The 12480-nt window shown below is 50.4% G+C and overlaps 1 protein-coding gene across 1 annotated transcript in view; it reads right to left on the bottom strand.

Annotated features, from left to right (window-relative positions):
• The window catches only part of LOC147725818 (uncharacterized), a 257980-nt gene extending 255163 nt beyond the window's left edge, over positions 1-2817 (bottom strand). The window contains exons 1-2 of the mRNA XM_086959995.1: positions 2787-2817; positions 2643-2699 (exon numbers count right to left, since the gene is read on the bottom strand). The gene's annotated coding sequence lies outside the window, so the exon portion shown is untranslated. The remainder of the gene's footprint in view (positions 1-2642; positions 2700-2786) is intronic.
• Positions 2818-12480: the final 9663 nt, after the last annotated feature.

The following is a 12480-nucleotide window of genomic DNA, read 5'->3' as shown; positions in this document are numbered from 1 at the left end:
TGGGGGACAGGAGCCATCGCAGGCGGGGGTGGACTGGAGCCACCACATGGGGGACAGGAGCCATCACAGGTGTAGGTGGACTGGAGCCACAACATGGGGGACAGGAGCCATCACAGGTGTAGGTGGACTGGAGCCACAACATGGGGGGACAGGAGCCATCACAGGCGGGGGTGGACTGGAGCCACAACATGGGGGGACAGGAGCCATCACAGGCGGGGGTGGACTGGAGCCACCACATGGGGGGACAGGAGCCATCACAGGTGCAGGTGGACTGGAGCCACCACATGGGGGACAGGAGCCATCGCAGGCGGGGGTGGACTGGAGCCACCACATGGGGGACAGGAGCCATCACAGGCGGGGGTGGACTGGAGCCACCACATGGGGGACAGGAGCCATCACAGGCGGGGGTGGACTGGAGCCACCACATGGGGGACAGGAGCCATCACAGGCGGGGGTGGACTGGAGCCACCACATGGGGGACAGGATCCATCACAGGCGGGGGTGGACTGGAGCCACAACATGGGGGGACAGGAGCCATCACTGAGGGGAGGGCAGGAGTCATCACAGGAGAAAAAACAGGATCCACCAGGGTGGGCAGAGGGGTGGGCATGCAGTATTTTAGTATCATCTTGGGCTCCTCGCCCCCTCCTGCACAAGACAACGAGAAGACAGGCTCTCTGTCCAAAATGCCATCCACCACTGTGATGTACAGTACTTACAGGAGATACTCTAAGAGAACTGATTGAACTGATTGTCCTCCATACTTTGTTAATCAGTGTGGGTGCGATTGTGCCATTTCTTTATTTTCTTACATTATAGACTGCATGTTTGAAGAACCGAGGTTTGCTTACAATTTAGTGACAGTAATTACGCTCTGTGAAGAGAACCACGTGCTGCCTCGGTGTAATCAGGGGTGTAATCTGGCCGAGTCTCGGATGTTTAGGGCCCTGGGTAGAAATGGAATGTGTGAGCCCCCCTCTAAATAGCAGAGACATGACACATTCAGGGCTGTTTGCATGTGAATAGATGTCGCAGCTCCTGAACCTGCAGCCCCCCCTCTCAGTCACCTTCGAAGCACCTCTTAACAGGTCATCAAGGGCTGGAGGTGTGAGGTTTGCCATCCCGCTGTGACGCTTCAATGCTGCTGAGTATCTGCCACATAAAGCAGACCCCCCAGGATATAGCGAAAAATGCCGGGATTTCTACAAAAATGCCGATTTTGCGGGCATTTTTCTAAAAATTGCGGCATTTTTTAAAAAGTGCCGATTTCGCGGCAAATCGCGAAATCGCGAAATTGCGATATCCTGGAGGGTCTGTCTAATGCGTGAATATCGCTGTATCCTCAGCGATATTCACGCATTTCGCCTGATTTTTATCGCTTTTGAGATAAACCTTTATAATAGCAAGTTATCTCAGCGATAAAAACCGGTGATGCGCGGCGATAAAATTTTTGCCACTAACCCTACTTAGCGATAAATATCGATATTTGTTGGTAATATGCCCCAGAGTCCTTTGAAAAGACATGAGGGCACATTTCAAGTGGCCAGCGATAATTATCGCTGGCCACTTTTAGCGTGACAATTGTTATCGCTGGAAATTATTGCCATGGTAGCGCTGTATTAACAACGCATAGCGTAATGGCGATAATTATTCCAGTGATAGTGATGTTTTCCATGGAACATCGCTAGTTTTTCAGTGATGTTCCATGGAAAACGGCGATAACCTTGCTGATACGACCCTGTGGTCGTATCAGCATAATCCACCTCCAATGTAAAATGTAGGTAAGTCAGAATTTTTGCAGACCTTAGTTTTTGGCAAAAACAGCAGTTTTCGCCAAAAACTAACATCTGCAAAAATGCCTGGTCCTCCTTGAAATATCGCGATGTGCACTTCAGCGATATTTACAAGGAGAACTGCCCAGTTACGACCACTTTGCATCTCATTAGAGATGCAAAACAAGCCGTCGGAAAAATTGGTGCTAATGTACGATAATGCGTGTTAGCACCGCCTTGTAAATAGGGAAATTAAAATATCGCCGCTTTAGCAGCAAAAAGTGCATCTAAAGAGGCGATACTGCCCTTGTTAATATGCCCCCCAGTCCTTTTCCTTCTCTGCCCACCCCATTTGTCCCCAAACGGCCACGAGCGCCGAGCCTTATCTGTGGGCCTTGGCTATTTCTACCATCCTGATACGCAAGTTTAAAATAAAAAAGTAGGGGAACGGAATCTATGGAATTAAAAAAGTAGGGGCATGCCGGCCCCAGTCGCTCCCACCCACTTCAACCACTGATTACCCTAAATTTCTATTGGCTGTAGTATATTTTTCTGCATTTACCAATGCCTGTTCCTCCTCAGTTTCTCCTATCAGGGCCTGAATACTGTTAACCCGCACTTTCGTGGAACAATGTATTCCAAACACCGTTGCCTCTCTGGTCTTGCAGCAGAGCTGCGTCCGGCAATGGATGTGATGTGCTCAGGATCACAGGTGCAGCGCCGCCGAGACTCGCACATGGACGACCCGCTGTCGAGTCCTCGGGTCCGGCCGCTGCGCCACATCCTGCTGTCAGCTCTAACAGTGGTGAATGCTGGCAGTGCGGGGTGCAGCGCGGAGCAGCATGGCGGTTCGGCCCCTCCCACACTCACCGTGCAGCTGTGACCAGCTCCTTCTAGCGCTGCGGCGCTGGCGCCAGAGCAGCAGCGCTACAGATGGAACGGAGGCGGGGGTTGATCCTGGGCAGGTCCCAGCCTGAGGATTCACACAGGACGGATGAAGCGGCCGCTGTGAACTAAAGCGGGGGCGCTCCCTGTGACCCTCTGCACATCAGCAGGCGTCGGAGAGGGGAACCAGCGGCGCCGGGATCGGTTTTGGTATCATTGGGGCGGGGGCGGCCGGGACGTGTCATATCTAGACACCCCCCCCCCCCATGACACGTCAGACCCCCAGGATGTCTAATATCTGCAGCCCTCCCCCCCCCCTCCCCCTTGTGTCCGTGCTCATGCCGGGGTCAGATCGAAAGCAGAAGGGCCGGCCCACCTTCCTCCTCCGCGGGGGCCGCCACCTCTGCTCCAGAGGTGGGATGCTCGCAGGTTCCTGCATCTGTCTCTCTTGCTTCTCCCTCCAGCGCTGGTGTGTGGTGTAAAGTGAAACCAGGCCCCAGGCCACTTCCAGTTCTGTTCGGTTTTCTGCCTATTTATTTATTTATTTATTTGACGCATCTTTCTCTCGCGCGGACTTGATAATAGAGCCAGGTGCGGCACATGAGAGACGGTGACAGGAACAGAACAAACAGAAATAGCCTGAACAGACTGTGTAAGCAAAAGTAAGAATAAATATGACACATTTTACAATGACTAAAGAACTTCCTGGGACGTGTCCTTGCTCCAGACTGTCACCCGGAGGCCTCAGGAACGGATAAAACAAGCATTGCCATAGCCAATAGGTCTCGCCTTTGGACCGCATACGTGTTTAGCACATTATGCCAGAGCTGGCATTCACCTGCTCAATGACGACATCATTGGTGTGACGCTCCTTAGCGCAAGGGGCTTGTAAATCCGCCCCCGGGTGCCAACCTCCTTGGAGTGCTTGAACACCTCTTTCACCGTGTTGAAGCCCCCAGTGCCTGGTGGCAGAAAGGCAGGATAGCCAATGCAGGAGGAAGGATAGCGTCAAAAGGTGAAATAAAGACACTAACAGGCACATGCATCAAAGCTTTTTGCGATCTCAAACGGCGCAATTCACAAAATCGGCTGTTTGCGATCGCAAAATTATCTTTTGCCATGCATCAAGGGTCAAGGCCCTCGCAATTTGAGAATTCGCAATTAATTGCGATTTCTCAAATTGCAATCGCATTTAAGGAATCTCACACCTTAGGGTATGTGTGTGTGCATGATGTACCCATATGCAGATTTCAGGGGGACGTATGACATTACAACGCATGCTTTTACCACGCACGCCTTTACAACGCGGTTTTTACATAGCAAACCATTACAACGCATAGCGCTTTGGGGTGCTGGATAGTGAAAAGTTTAATTTACTATTCCAACACCAGTCCCCGTGGACACTAGGGAAGGTGTTGGATAGTAAATGAAACTTATTCCCTATCCTAGAGCGCCCCCCAGCGCAATGCGCTGTAATGGTTTGCGTTGTAAATACCGCGTTGTAAAGGCACTGCGTGGTAAAAGTTGCGTTGTATAGGTTGTTCACCTTTCAGGGGTACAGCAGGGTGTCCTTTTGACACCCTGGTACCCTTGAAATTGCATTCTCAATTTGCAATTCTCTAATGGAGAATCGCAAATTGAGAATGTCTTCCTATTCATTCCTATGGGCCTCTACGCCCATAGGAATGAATGGGGAGGTATTCCTTAATTGCGACTCGCAATTTGCGAGTCGCAATAAAGAAATGTTCAGAAATCGCTATTTTTAAGCGATTTCTACATGCATAGGCTTTTGCGATTCCTTAAAAATCGCAATTAAGAAATCGCAAAAGCCAACATTGATGCATGTGCCTGTTAGTGCTAGATAGAGAAGAAAGGTGAAATAGGGTAGGAAAAAACGTCAACATGATACAAAGAGGAAGCATAAAGAAAGTGATAGAAATTAGAAGGACAGATTGTGCAGTAGAGAAAAAGAAAAAAGCCGCAAGAACTGAACCAATGAAAAAACGATGGAAATACAGACACACGGAAGAAGGATGTTAGAATTGGGGGTCATTGGAATTGGCGAGCCCCTACACCCCTCCCACTACACTGAGACCTAGCTGGGCTACACTGAACCTTTTCCATCACACAGGACTGGAAGTTACCTGAGCCACGCTTGTTGGAATCACTCCCCAATGCCTCTCCAGACCCTCTGGAATCCACCACAAGGTCTGCCTCCAATGTGAGCTCCCTGGGGTCAGAGAACTCACTCTCCAACAGGTGTTGGCATAGCTATGGAAAACAGGGACTTAAAGTATGCTCTCCCAGAATTGGATCACACAGCCCCCTACAAGGGTCAACCAAACTATCCTTCCCCTCACCATCCAGTGCCTCACACACATACTCCACACCACTCTCCTGAGATTGGCAAGACAGTATCTGACTGTCTCTGTCCCACAACCCACTCTCTTCTGGGCGGTCTCCATACTCACATTCCAGGATGTCAACTTTGGGGGATCCCCTCTCCCTGTAACTCTCATCTAGAGTCAGTAGAGTGTCCCTCCCACTACTAGGACCATGAACCCCTACGCCAGTCACCCTATTCCCTTCGGGGACGCTGCGCACTACTGGAGCTACCTCATGTCCTTGAACCTCCTGGTGTATGTTAACCCCCTCCAAGTCAGGTGCCACATCTCTGGGTGTGTGCACTACTCTCCCAGCACTAGATAACTGAATGTTGCTGCCACCATCTGAGCTGGACTCCACCTCCAACTCAGCAAAGCTCAATCTCTGAGCTACACACATTTCTGGTTGCTGGGATGAAGCCCTCCTGGCCTCAAGCCCCTCGAGCTCCATGTCAAGTTTCCTCATTCTCAAGTCATGCTCAAGCTGAATTTTCATTTCTTCCAGGGCTAACTTCCTAGCTTCTAGCTCCAGTTGCCCATTTATTTCCAGTTTTGCCATCTCCATTTCGTGATCCTGAGTTGCCTGTCTGTCCGCCAGCTCCTCTGGTGACAGACCTCGGCCAGAAACACTGCTACCCAATGGGGAGGTTGCACCCCTCCGCTCTGGAGTCAGGGGTCCCTCCAGCTGCTGTTCTGCATCCTCAAATTCAAAATCCTTTCCAGGGGCATTCCTTGTCTTGACCCAGGCCCTCAGCGCCTTTTGGAACGGCTCCCTTCTGGAGAGTCCGGTCATGGAAATGTTCAAATTTTTGCAGAAGCTCTTGAGCTGTTTCCCGGTATAGTTTTCTAGTTTCTCCCAATCACAGTCAATAGATGAAGTGGGTGCTGCCTTTTCCATTCTCACTGAACCAGGCATGACTTTTCACTAAAACACATGGAGATCTCTTGGCAAAACAAAAAATTAAAAAGAGTTGTGGCTAAGTTACTGGACTGTACTTACTATGCAATGGTCAACAATCACTGTATATATTACACAAATGCAAATTCGTGATCCTCACCACTGCCTCCAATGTTAGAATTGGGGGTCTCTGGTTGGCGCAAGTATTCACTTGTGACAAGCAGGGACCCTCTCCTCTAAGTCAGGGCAAATGACTTGCTCCTAGAAATAACCCCTGCTCACCCTCTAGGTGGCGTGGCGCGAGCAGACAAGGCTAAACTCCAGAGTACACAGGGTTAAGCATTTGCTATAACATACACAATGAAATATCAACCCACCACACAGGGACACAAGACTGTTTGTTCTGTAAAAATATCCTTTTATATAAAAACTCTCAAGCAGACTTGTATTACAGACGTTGTGCTTAAAACGATTCCAGTTACTCTTAGGCGGGTGCCACAGTTCTTAAGGAGCAATGTTCAGTTCTTTGGGAGGTCTCTAGTACACTAAAAACAGCTCCACAGTACTTGAGGCAGTATCTGAATGGTGCTTGCGCTTTTCGTTAGAGCTTGTGCGCTTTGTCGCGATGGTGGACGTCTCGTACGGCTAATACGGCCCGGGCCTTGCTAACCCTCACACGTCTCGCGTACCAAGCGTACAGCGCGGCTGAGGCAAGCAGGAGTTTGAGGCGTAGGGCGGCTGTGCGACTTGCACGGGCAGTGAGATTGGTTAGAGAAATCTCACACGTACGGTGCGCACCACTTTGGGGACAACAAGCTCTGGTTGTAGATGCGCGCCTCACGGACTCCGCAGCCCAGAGCGCGGCTCACAATTCACCACGGACACAGTACCTTTGCTTTCGTAGGGGGTTTGAGGCGGACGGATGCGGGGGCCAATCTTCTTACGTCGCGGTGTCTGACCGGGGAGCTGCGGCTACGGCTCGAGGCTTCTGCAGGCGCGGCTAAGGTCAACGATGCGTTGTGAAGGGGACAAGCGTACCCGCAGCGTACGCTTCTACCCTGGAGGGGGAGCGGCTGCAGGTGGCGCGGGAGGGAGTACGGGTTGTGAAAATGGGCCGTACTCTCTCGCTGGATGCTCCCCAGCTGTGCGCTTCACAGCAGCGGGGTGCTCTCCTCAATGCAATCACGGTGGGAAGATGGATGCAGGGCAGGGGTCCGTCTTTACTTTGCGAACGAAGGCTCAGTGTTGCTCACAGTTTACTGTGCTCGGACTAGCGGGGCTGGGCTTTACTTTGTTCCTGAGGCACGGCCAAGCGGAAGTCGCGTTGCTCAGGGGACGGGGGTGCACTGCTTCGTAGAATGTGCGGGAACGCTTCCTCACACACTCCGCTTCCCTGGATCAGCGCTGTAGGGTCATCCCACATGAACAGCAGCTCTTCCTGAAAGGGGGGTTAGCGCCCAATGTTCCTGGGGCGCAGTTCAGGGGGCAAGTTCACCTGCAAGCCCTTGGAGATTGTCAAGATGCACAAGTTGAATTATAAAAGTCTCTCAGTCTTTTCTTCCTCTCTCCTTCTTGCAGCAAGGCACCCACCACATGCCAGTCTCTCAGGATTAGAGACAGTAGTCCTCCTTGCAGCTTTCCCAGGTCCTTCTCTTCGGGCAGAGTTTCTTCTTGGCGTCAATAGGATCTGATTTCTTTGGAGCAGGGCTCCTACTTTTATACACCATTTCTTTTGTTTCTCGCAGACCAGGGGGGCCTTTGCCTAATCCAGTCAGTCTCTGAGCACTTTGTTTTTCAGGCCCTGGCTTCTTCTTTCAGTGTGCAGGGCAGGGACATCAGACGCGCCACAGGAGGTGGAGCCAGCATTGTGATGACAAGTACAGTCAGGAGCTCTCCGTTGACAGTCTTTCCTCTTCCTGGACCAGGTGCAAGGCAGAGTCATCAGTCGCTCTCCAGGGGCGGAGCCAGCATTGTGGTGGCAGAGCACAGCCCTATTCAGAGTCAAGGGGCACTCCCGCCACCCATCCTGGTGTAATCCCTCTATTCACCACCTGTTATCCCCAGCCCGGTCACTCACACAACCCAGACAGCAGATACACATCCTAGCAGAGGCGGGCTGAAATGGTTAGGCAAGCAAAGGCTAACTTTCTAAAAGCAGCATTTGCAAACACAGAATATTAAAATAAACTTTCCTAAAATAAGTATTTCATTATTCTGAGTTCAGGCATACTAAACTTGACCTTCTACCATGTTCCCTGAGCCAGCTGGGATTATAGTGTGTAATAATTCCAGCAGCCCATTCTGGCCTATGAGAACAGGTAGCCTTAGAACAGTGAAAAAGGGAAACAGCTGTAATTCATTATTAGGACATGCCACCCACATCAGGGCATGTCCTACCTTATGCTTACAATGCATCCTGCCCTTGGGCCTAACATAGGGGTGACTAATATGAAATTAAGGGAAGGTTTAGGGACTGGCAAGTAGGTGTACTTGCGCAGTCAGCATGACAGTGCGAGACTGCATGCAGGTTCTGCAATGGCAGACCTTAGACACATTTTACTAGGCCTCTTCTGTGGGTGGTACAGCCAGTGCTGCAGGCCCACCAGCAGCATTTGGATTTACAAGCCCTGGCACTCCTGGTGCACTTTCCTGGGGACTGACAGTAAAAAAAATAAGGCAATCATGGAAACCAATCACATATAGCAATTTACAGTAGGGAGAGCATATGCACTTTAGCACTGGTCAGCAGTGGTAAAGTGCCCAGAGTCATTAAACCAAGAAAAACAGGTCAGAGAGAATATTGGAGGAAGGCAAAAAGTTCAGGGATGACCCTGCCAAGAGGGCCAAGTCCAACAAAGGATATATGAAGAAGAAAGGGTGTAGTATGGAGAAAGAGATGGAGACCTCTATTCAGGAAGGCAGCGAGAAAGTGTGAGCTATGCAGTTGAATGATAGGAGGTAGGAGGAGTGTGAAGAACAAAGGAGTGTAAGAGGGAGAAAGGGAGAAGACGGAGGAAATGGAGAGCAACGATAGCCATAAGCAGCACTTGGCTTGTGTAACCAACCTGGCGCCCTGGAAAAGGGCCAGATTATGTAGCAGGGTTGAGTTAATTATGCGGCAAGAAAGGTCAAATTATGCGCTATAATGCGTCACAGTTTGTTATAGTATTAGATCATTATTTCATTATTTTTAAACTAGGAAACACTGGATGAGCATTTGGTAGCACCTCATTAGTACCAGGTTAGCACCTAAATATAACCATAAGCAACAGAAAGTTCACCAAACTTTGCCAATCACCTTCCACTCTGCGGCAACACACGCCGCAGTATTCTTAATAACTTTTGAACCGTTTGAGTTGGGAACAAAGAAATATTTTTGTTAAAACTGTAGATTATGGGCCAGATGGTCTGTGGCAAACGTGAAAAATCTAAAATCGCCGCGGCTGCACAATTGCATAATTCCATTTGCCCTGCACATAGCAAGCTGCAAACTTGGAAGGGTCAAACAGGTGTAAGTAACTTTGTTTAACAGACTGGTGAAATTCATTGCACCTGTTGAAAAAAATACTTTTATAAATCACAGCAAGTGTCATTTAAAGCTCGTGACGCACCAAGTTCTGTGAAGCAGTACAGCTGTAAACGTATTCCTGCTCCCCGAAAAACAAAGCTGTGTCTTACTGCCTTGCAAGAGTTGTTCTAGGCGGGAGATGAGGAAGTTTAGTCAGGGCAGGGCCAAGGAGGGCTCAGATTCGCTGAGAGGCACGGTGTCATCTGGCGTGCATAAGTGCGGCAGGAAGTGCCTTGGTGGGTTGCACGAAGAGGGCACACCAGGTGAGCGCCTGCGCCCTTTCCTTCTGTATTCATTGCAATGCATATCTAATTGTAAAGACCCAGTGTTTTGAACTATGTGTGCGGTTTCGCTGCTGCCCCGTTTCACTGGTTCCTTATACAGGAACTCGATAGCCCCTATGTACGAGAAAGTTGCGCTGCAGAATTGCACCCCGCAGTCCTCAGGGCTATCCTCGAGCTAACTTGATCGCCCCCCATCAGCCGCATTCCCTGGTTATTAGGTGCTGGCTCCTGGCCCCCTTTATTGCCCTGAGCCCCTGGCAGCGCTACGTCCCGCGGAATGCGATGAGAAGACGGGGCCGGTTGCATCTCTCTGAATGTCACAGACTTAAAATAGTGTATGGAAAGGGCGACGAGGGAATGCCTTGCGTGTCCCCTCCCTTAACTCCTCCCTGCGAGGATGCGGGCCTGCCATTTTGCCCCTGTCCTACGTGACGCCTTCCTTTGAAAGATAGCAATAACCATGTACATCACGAGAAGTGACCCTGTTGTAAAAGACCGCAGTACCGGAAACTACCAGTCAGAGGGTTTATAAATCACAATCGGTAATACTCCTAATGCGTTGTTTAAATTGGGGAGACACGGTGTTATCGTGAACGAGGGTACTGTGTGCTGTAAAGAATTAATACAGATAGATTTATCCCTCAATGTGATTCGGAGGGGGGTGCATTTAAAAACAAGCACGCTCTCCTCACGCTAAAAGTAAAAAACAAGCGCGGGCGCCTCGCGCTCAAAAACAAGTTTGAAGAGAGGCAGCAGGAAGAAGGATGAGAGGAGGGGGCCTGCACCTGTTTCCCTTGCGGGAGCGAGCAGGAACCATCTGTTCGTAATTAACAGATGGTTTAAAAGCTCGCTCCTGCAAGAGAATTGCCAAATGTGAATTCGAATCAATGCAACACGTGCACGTTTTTGCCTACAAAGCTCAATCAATTACTAAAGGTCTTTTTCATAAGTAGCGCATGCTCACTGTGTAGGCGAGACCAAATGACTCAGTATTTATAAATGAAGGAGTAAAAATGACCCCAACCATGTTATACAAAGTGATAACAGGTGAATATTTAGAGATCAAAGGGCAAATCGACATCTTGGGGTCACAAGTGAAAGAGAAGGCTCCTGGCTCAAGTAACTTCAATTGTAACTAGGATTGTATCTGAAGGAGGGAAGGTGGCCTGAACGTCCAGAGAAGAGAAGGTGGCCTGAAGGTCTGGAGAAGAGGAGGTGGCCTGAAGGTCCGAAGAAGAGGAGGTGGCCTGAAGGTCCAGGGAAGAGGAGGTGGCCTGAAGATCCGAAGAAGAGGAGGTGGCCCGAAGGTCCAGAGTAGAGGAGGTGGCCTGAAGGTCCAAAGAAGAGGAGGTGGTGCGGAGAAGAGGAGGTGGCCTGAAGATCCAAAGAAGCGGAGGTGGCCTAAAGGTCTGAAGAAGAGGAGGTGGCCTGAAGGTCCAAAGAAGAGGAGGTGGTGCGGAGAAGAGGAGGTGGCCTGAAGATCCAAAGAAGCGGAGGTGGCCTAAAGGTCTGAAGAAGAGGAGGTGGCCTGAAGGTCCAGAGAAGAGGAGGTGGTGCGGAGAAGAAGAGGTGGCCTGAAGATCCAAAGAAGAGGAGGTGGCCTGAAGGTCCGGAGAAGAGGAGGTGGTCCGGAGAAGAGGAGGTGGCCTGAAGGTCAGGTGGCCTGAAGGTCCGGAGAAGAGGAGGTGACCTGAAGGTCCGGAGAAGAAGAGGTGGTGCAGAGAAGAGGAGGTGGCCTGAAGGTTCAAAGAAGAGGAGGTGGTGCGGAGAAGAGGAGGTGGCCTGAAGGTCTGAAGAAGAGAAGGTGGCCAGACGGTCCGGAGAAGAGGAGGTGGTGCGGAGAAGAGGAGGTGGCCTGAAGGTCCGGAGAAGAGGAGGTGGCCTGAAGGTCCGAAGAAGAGGAGGTGGCTTGAAGCTCCAAAGAAGAGGAGGTGGCCTGAAGGTCCGAAGAAGAGGAGATGGCTTGAAGCTCCAAAGAAGAGGAGGTAGCCTGAAGGTCCGAAGAAGACGCGGTGGTCCGGAGAAGAGGAGGTGGCCGGAAGGTCTGAAGAAGAGGAGGTGGCCTGAAGGTCCAGCAAAGATAATTTAAAGTTTGACCCTGAACCAGGCAGGTAAAAGTCACCAAGTTCATTTACTTGTCCTGCCTCAAGTGTCTGCCACTACCAACCAACACCAGGCCTTGCTGTCTTCAATGTAATGTCCATAATGGTGGCCTGGTTCCCGGCTTTTACCAGCAGTCTTTGCAATGGGTGAAGGTGCAATGAACTCACACCTGGATTACTGCAAGGTGTCGTGTTGTCGCCCAAATATTACATAAATGACAGCATGACATGCTAGGGTCTGTCTGCCTCTACATTTTAAAGGCCTAAGTGCTTCTCCTAGTCCAATAAACTGCTCCACTGGGTCCTAGAGGGAGCATACCTCACCAGTTCTATACATCCTCATAAATCAATCAATCAATCAATCAAGGCATTTATATAGCGCACTACTCACCCGGAGGGTCTCAAGGCGCTTGAAGCTCTAATGAAGTCTGCAATGGTTCCGCCTATCAGAAGTAGCTGGAAGTGAAGGGAGCGGGTTGCAGATCAGGCCTCTGAGTGATGGAAGGGGTTTCTGTGGTGATTGAGATGGGCCTTCTGTTGTGTCCTGTCCCTTAAAACCTTATTCTTCCTAGCAAGTGTGCACTCTT

The sequence above is a fragment of the Lissotriton vulgaris genome, chromosome 3_1 (assembly GCF_964263255.1).
Source record: "Lissotriton vulgaris chromosome 3_1, aLisVul1.2, whole genome shotgun sequence".
Lineage (NCBI taxonomy): Eukaryota > Metazoa > Chordata > Amphibia > Caudata > Salamandridae > Lissotriton > Lissotriton vulgaris.
Note: the sequence above shows the minus strand (reverse complement) of the source record. Positions and strands in the feature narration are given on the sequence as shown.